Source organism: Bos indicus, chromosome 8, assembly GCF_029378745.1.
Source record: "Bos indicus isolate NIAB-ARS_2022 breed Sahiwal x Tharparkar chromosome 8, NIAB-ARS_B.indTharparkar_mat_pri_1.0, whole genome shotgun sequence".
Classification (NCBI taxonomy): Eukaryota; Metazoa; Chordata; class Mammalia; order Artiodactyla; family Bovidae; genus Bos; species Bos indicus.
The window spans coordinates 59168702-59175806 of NC_091767.1; the positions used below are offsets into that span (position 1 = coordinate 59168702).

The window sequence follows — 7105 nt, forward strand, 5'->3', positions numbered from 1 at the left end:
GCTAATCTTCAAAACAATCCTATGTGATTTGTATTACAGATGAGAAAGTAAAAGTGAGGTTCCACAGTCACAAAGCTAGGAAGTAGGGGAGTCAGGCAGTCTGATTTCGGTGCCCATGCTCTTAATTTATTGTGCTGCCTGTCAAAGTACACCACAAATAAAGTTGCTATATGGTCCAGCACCTTCTGTTTCCATCCCCAGGGAAGAGGCATACATAGGTAGCCAGGCATGTAGCCCCCATCAGAGGCTTTCTTAACCACCTGCACAACTCACCCCCTTCACTCACAGACTCCCACACCACTCCTTCCTGGAATTTTCCCACAGAACTCCATCAGGCTCAGACACAATAACATCCTACAAATCCTCTCTCCTGTTTCCAGGCTCAGTGAAGTCAAGCACTGGGACAGAGAAAAAAGGCATGAAAGCTGGACCTCTGTGAACCCTCATGACAAGAAAGGTTTCCCCACTCTCATTCAGACAGTCGACTGGAACTTCAGACCCTCCCAGCTCTGTTCCTCATACCAACTGCCACTTGTTCCCAGGGTTGGCTGGAGCTTCGGTTCCACAAAAACTTCCACCCACTCTGACTTTCCCTAGAGATAAAGAGGAGTGCACTTGAGCCAGAGTAGAGCAGTGATCACTAAATTTGCTAAATGTGGAGTAATTAGTGTTCTCTCTCCCACCCCACTCATAGGGTTGTTTAGTCTGGCCTTGCTAAACTTCAGTTTCCTCATCTGTAAAAATCTGGAAAACACTTCATTTTGTCTGCCTCCTAGGCTGATAGTTGAGTGAAGACAGGATAAAATTGGTAATTGAAAAGAGCTTGCTACACTGTAAGGCACTGAGTGAACAGCAAGAATTTCTGGCCCCTAAAGGCTGTGTGTGTATCACTCCATGCACCACCCCCTCCCAGGCATAGCTGGGGATACTTCCATTGGCCTCTGTCCACAGTGCTGAAGTCACAGCCAAGACAGTTAGAGATTTTCAGTCCCTCTTTTTTTTTGAATATACTCATTTATTCATATACACAGTCACTTTACATTATTACATTTTAATACTCATCGAAAACAAAAATATAGAATGCTCCATGAATTTGCATGTCATCCTTGTGCAGAAGCCAAGCAAATCATCTCTGTAATGTTCCAATTTTAGCATATGTGCTGCTAAAGTGAGCACTTAAGTCCCTCCTTGTCCCATCTAAGGAAGCATCAAATACAGAGACTACCAAATCCAAGGACTGCCCTAAAACTCAGAAGGTATTGCCAAAATGTTTTTTATTTCATTACTTTCAAGTATCTTTGTTTTTTAATAAACAATAACATTCCTTTAAAATTATAATAGGTACAAAACAGGCAGGATGTGATTTAGCAGGTCAGGGAGAGCAGAGGATGCAGTCTTCACTTGGTGAAGATGTAACCTGAGGCTACATGGAAAGAAAGGGTCAGAGGAGGGACGTGGGCTGGCTAGTATGCTGACTGGCACCCCTGGAAAAAGCTAATCAGAGCCAGGCATCATGAACTGAACCACAGCCAGGGGAACATGGTCTTAGTAGCTGGAACCACAGCTGGGGGAACATGGTCTTAGTAGCTGGAACTGAACAAGGCAGAGGAGGAACCCATGAAGGCCTGAGACATGTTCACCCTATCGAGGAGCAGATTTGAGGGATGCAAATGGCTGATGTCTGGTAGATGGGACCAGTGAGGTTGATATGACCTCAAGAACAGAGCTAAGATCAAAGGTGGAGGAGGGGCAGATTTCTGCTCAATAGGACCAAAAGACAACTGAATACCAGGGAAGGTAGTGAAGCCATACATGCATATGACATAAATATGACGTTGAGGGTGAAATGCCTTCCCAGGTCTCCAGTTCTCTTGAGGCCTGCGACGCCAGTAAGTGGTTAGGCACCTTCTACTGTTCATTGGAAGGACTGATGCTGAGGCTGAAACTCCAATACTTTGGCCACCTCATGTGAAGAGTTGACTCTTTGGAAAAGACTCTGATGCTGGGAGGGATTGGGGGCAGGAGGAGAAGGGGACGACAGAGGATGAGATGGCTGGATGGCATCACCGACTTGATGGACGTGAGTTTGAGTGAATTCTTGGGGTTGGTGATGGACAGGGAGGCCTGGCGTGCTGCGATTCATGGGGTCGCAAAGGGTCAGACACGACTGAGCAACTGAACTGAATTCAGTTCAGTAACCCCAGCCCTGAGGCCTGCTGAACTATAGGGAGATCCAAGCTTGTACAGACCCACATGACCCCAAAACATCAGCATTACTGAGCTGGAAGCCTTAATTTCTTTAGTTCAACCTCTTAGACCAACTGCTGTGCCTCCAGCTCGGAGCCCTGACCTGAGAGAAGAGATCCAATATCATAATTCGCCTATTATCCCCTTTCCAGGTGGGCTCTGAGAAGCATGTGCTCAGAACCTGATGTTGCACGCCCTCTGATGGTCATTCCCAGTACTGTTCTCTCACCCCAAAGCAAAAAAAAAAAAAAAAAAACCCTTTGAACTTTTATGGTACTAGTCATTGCAGGGCTTCCCGGTGGCTCAGTGGTAAACAACTCACCTGCTAAGCAGGAGCGATGGGTTCAATCCGGCTTGGAAAGATCCCCTTGAGAAAGAAATAGCAACCCACTCCCGTATTCTTGCTGGAGAATCCCAGGGACAGCGGAGCCTGGCGGGCTACACTCCATGGGGTCACAAAGAGCCTGACACATCTTAGCGACTAAAAAAAGATGACAACTAGTCAGTGTAGGTTCAGAACAGGCAGGGAGACACTAGACAAGTACCTGGGAGTTAGATGACTGGTCAGTGTTCAAGTATCAGTGTCAAGATTAGGGCTCATCTGAAAAGATCTAGGAGAAGGCTTAGACTGAGGCTGGATGGGGGAACTACCTGATCCATGACTAAGACCAATATCAGTGTCTCAGGCTGAGGCCAAAGTTGGGGCTCATTGTGGGGCTGAATTCTGGGCTAAACTGTCAGCATGAAGTGTGTATCCAGGTGATATGCAGAGAGTCTGACTACAGAAAGGAGTCAGTGGATAATGGGGTCAACAGGTATTCCTATAGGAGGTGAAACATCAGATAAGTACCATTCCATTGGAGAACTTAAGAAGAGATATTGCCAGGGGAGAAGTACAAGTGATAGTGGACAGAATAAGGAAATCACTAATTTCTAAGAGCCTCCCAACCTTAAAGATAGGAATAGCCAGGCTAGAGCCCCTTATCTCTTCAGAATGTGAATTTCTGTATTCTAGTTCCAGCTTCCTGTTAAAGCCCCCCACCAACCCTAGTACTGCCACATACAAATTATAGGATCAATTTTGGGACACAGGAGAGGTCCAAGAAACAGTCCTGTCACTGCATAAAGCCGGCAGCGTGGGGGTAGTCTTCCTTTCCCCCAGGATTCTCTGTTTCTACTGGCAACAGTGCTGGCAGCCTCCCACACCCAGATCTTAGCAACCCTGGGAGCCCCTGGCAACTGCTGCCATGGTGACAAGACAGGGAACTGAGAACAGGCTGGGGGGAGCACTTCCTCTGGAGCCTTCAGGATATACGTGAGAGAGGTCTCCCCCTCCCATACACAGTCTGGGAGGGAACATGTGCTCCTGTCTAAACACCTCCTCACTGGCACCCACCCCCGCCCCTGCCCCCGGTTCCGGTTCCCTCAGGGTGAGGAAATGAGGGACATCTATGGTTGTGACGTCTCCAGAGGGAGAGAGGGTGAATGGGGGGTGTTTGGAACTGACAAGATCACAGATGCATGCATACAAAGGCAGACAGTGTCAGCGTACCAACAGCCATGAAGCCTTATTTCATCCACTTTTTGTCATGTAGACAGACACCGGCCTACACTTAATCATACATGTACAGTAACACAAAATCACATACCTACAATAAATAACATAGAATCAAGCACACTACTGTGCAAAAATAATTAAACAGATACACTTTCACTCATAAATTGCATGATAAACACAACACTACAAATAATTTCCAGACTCCAACGTTTATAGATGCACACACATATCCAGATATCTGTGAACATATAGAATAAGTTAACTTTCTTGAGCATTAACTTCAGGCCAAGCTGTCAGCACTACATGTGTCACCTTAATTAACCCTCAACAATCCTATGAGGTACGGCTGTTTTCTATCTCCATTTTACAAAAGAGGAAATTAGGCACCATAGTAAGCAACGTCACAAGGTCAACAGTCTGCCTTCAGAGCCTACTTCCTCACACCCTTTGCCACACCCTGAGGCACCCCTGGTTCCTCTCACACACACCTGATACCCAGGACAATGGGACACAGGACAGCAACTGCAAACTTGGCAAACAACAGAATCTGTGCCACCAATAACTGAAGGCACAGCTCTGCCCCCTTGAAGGTCTAAGCCAACACGTAAGCATTAGCTGGGACCAGGTAAAGGCCGGTGACTAAACTCTGCCTCCGTGTTGGCACAGGCAAGGCTGGAGGAGGCAAAATAGATAGAACTGGAATAGGAAGAAGCAGAGCCTCCCACAGTCCAGGCCCCCATGAATCTGGAGGTGGAAGATTGAGAGCCCTTAGGAGCCAGTACCAGTCCTGAGCCCCCTCACCCTCCCTTTCCCACCTCCATGTCACACTATTTCATTCAATCACCACCCAACCTCCCCTCCCTTTCTCATGCCTTCTCACCTCATCTCTCTATCCCATCCCTTTGCTAATCAACCCATCTCCACCCCCATCCCCTTTCCCTCATCCATCTCCCCTCCCTCCACCCCCTCACCCATCTTCCCCCCTCCTCTCCCCACCCCCTACACCTGTTCTCACCTGCCTCTACTCCTCTACTCCCTTACCCCATCTTCTCTCCCTCCTCTCCTTATCCCCCCTCACCCTGCCTCCTCTTACCACACTTCCTTTCCTTCCTTCACACCCCTTTATTCCTGGAATACCCATCATGATAACCAGAAAGCCAGATCAGGCAGAGAATAGGCAGACCTGATCTTAGGACCCCTAGACTCCCCTCTTGTTCTGTTCTGTGTCCTAGATATTGATGCCCTCCAAGCTTCAGTTTCAAGCTCCATCTAGTTTGCATGACTTCATGGGTGTTCATACTCTGCCTCTGGGAAACCACAAGGAAAGAGAGGTGACAGCTTCTGCTCTGGCCCTTCCTTTGTCCTCAAAGCTCCCAAGAACTCCTTCCCTCTCTTCACCCCTGGATTACCCCCTCTCCACCCCCGCTCCCTCTAGCACAGATGGGCCTGGGAGACAGTGACGTGGGCGCCAGGCACCGTGTCTGCTCAAGCGTCGGCTTCCGCTGGCAACCGCCTCCGCAGCCCTGCCTGCTCTGAACATCGGGGACACTGGGGCTGAGAATTAATGGGGGTGGGGGTACTGAAATGGGAGATTATGAGGGTGTTAAGAAAGAAGATCATGTGGAACTGAGATGAAGGATTAAAAGGGGGACGAGGATAGGGGAGCTCATGGGAATAAATAAGGATTAAGAATAGAGTAAGGCAAAAGATCATGGGCGAAAGACAGGAGATCCTATGGGGCAAGAAGGGAGGAAAGTCAAACGGGTCTAAAACATGTGTTACCTTAATGGTAACTCAAAGGGGAAGTAAAATGAAAGATAATAGGAAGAACTTTAATGGGTATCATGCGGGTTGCTGAGAAGGGGCTGCTCATGAGGGAACACGAATGAGAGAAACATACAGAGGATAAAAAGGGGACTCAGAAAGGGAATTATGGAGGTGCTAAAATTGTGGAGAACTACCAGGTTACAAAGAAAAGAGCAGGAAGAGTACTATGCACATCTACCGGGGCCTATTTTGAGATTCAGTTAGGTCACATCAGGTCAACTCCGGGTCACGGTAAGGTAAAGCTAAATCAGGTCAGGGCAAGGTAAGTTCACGGTTCAATGGAAGACAGGTAAGAAGGAATGACCTTTTGACCCTGGTCCAAGGACTACACCTCCCAGGGTGCACTATTCTCTCCCCTACTCTCCTAAATGAAGAAAGGAAAGAATGCCCGGAGTCACCGCCAACTGGTAGGCGCAGTTTTCCTTTAAGCCTGCCTTTGACGTTGCAGGGGTTCCAGAAGGTTCTCCCGAGATTCGAGCAGCGGCCAGTACGTCCCACCTTCTCAAACCGGAGATTGGACTAAAATAGTTGTCCCCCAACTCGGGTCTAAGCCCCACTGACCAACCAATAAAATCAAAGGGCGCGAAGAGTTGCCGCCCTCTGTCCCTTTCACCAATGACATGACCAGATAGCGAAGAGGTGTGGTTGATTGATTCCAGAGTGCACCAATCAGACTCATACCAATCACTGCCCGGAATGTGTGCGCGTGTGGCCGGGTGACAGGGGCGGAGGAAGGGACGGCTACCACAGAACCACTCGTTGAAAGCTGTCCAATTACAACAGAGGCTGAGCTGAGTGACGGGCAGACGGCGCAATGGGCAGTACGGAGGCGGAGCTGTGGGGGCGGGTTCCCGGGCCGGCTGTCTGCCGCCGGCGGGCGGGCGACTCCTGTCCCTAGTGGAGGCGGCGGAGCCAGAGCCGGGGGTGGGGGCAGCGGCTGTCTGACGGACCGCGGCGGCGCCCGCAGCTCCTCACCGGTGAGGACGCCGAGCCAGGACTCGAGGGTCCCGGGGGTGGGGATTGGGGCGTCGCGAAGCCAGGGGTCTTAATTCGGGGGGAGCGGGGATCGGGACACTGAGGGCCCATCGACTCTTCCGCCGCGGGGGTGTGGGGACGCGGAGTCTGCAAGGTGCTTGATGTCCGCGACCCTCTTAGAGTGGGCAGCCAGCGTCTAAGCGGGGGAGGGTCGGGCCGGGTCGCACTGGGTTCTGCGGAGGCGTTTCTGAGCCAGCCCAGTCAGCCAGCGCCGGTGACATCACCGACCACCCTCCTCCGCCGGAGCCCCCTCCCCTTCCCTCCCCTCCTCTCCTCGCCGCGCCTTTTGTCCCAGCCGAGCTCTGTCCCGCCCCACCCCGCCCATCTGCGAGGGAGGAGACTCCCCGTCAGTGACTTCATTGAGTAGATTCTTGGGGATTGGGGTCTGCTCCTCCCCAGGAGAGGCGAGAAGAACACACTGCCTCTAAGGCCCTCACA

General features: G+C 50.4%; 1 non-coding gene across 1 annotated transcript; it reads right to left on the reverse strand.

The window, feature by feature from the left end:
- Positions 1 to 1069: 1069 nt before the first annotated feature.
- On the reverse strand, positions 1070 to 1176 carry LOC139184746 (U6 spliceosomal RNA). The gene has a single exon (XR_011568300.1). It is a non-coding gene; the product is annotated as a U6 spliceosomal RNA (small nuclear RNA).
- Between the last annotated feature and the right edge of the window lie 5929 nt (positions 1177 to 7105).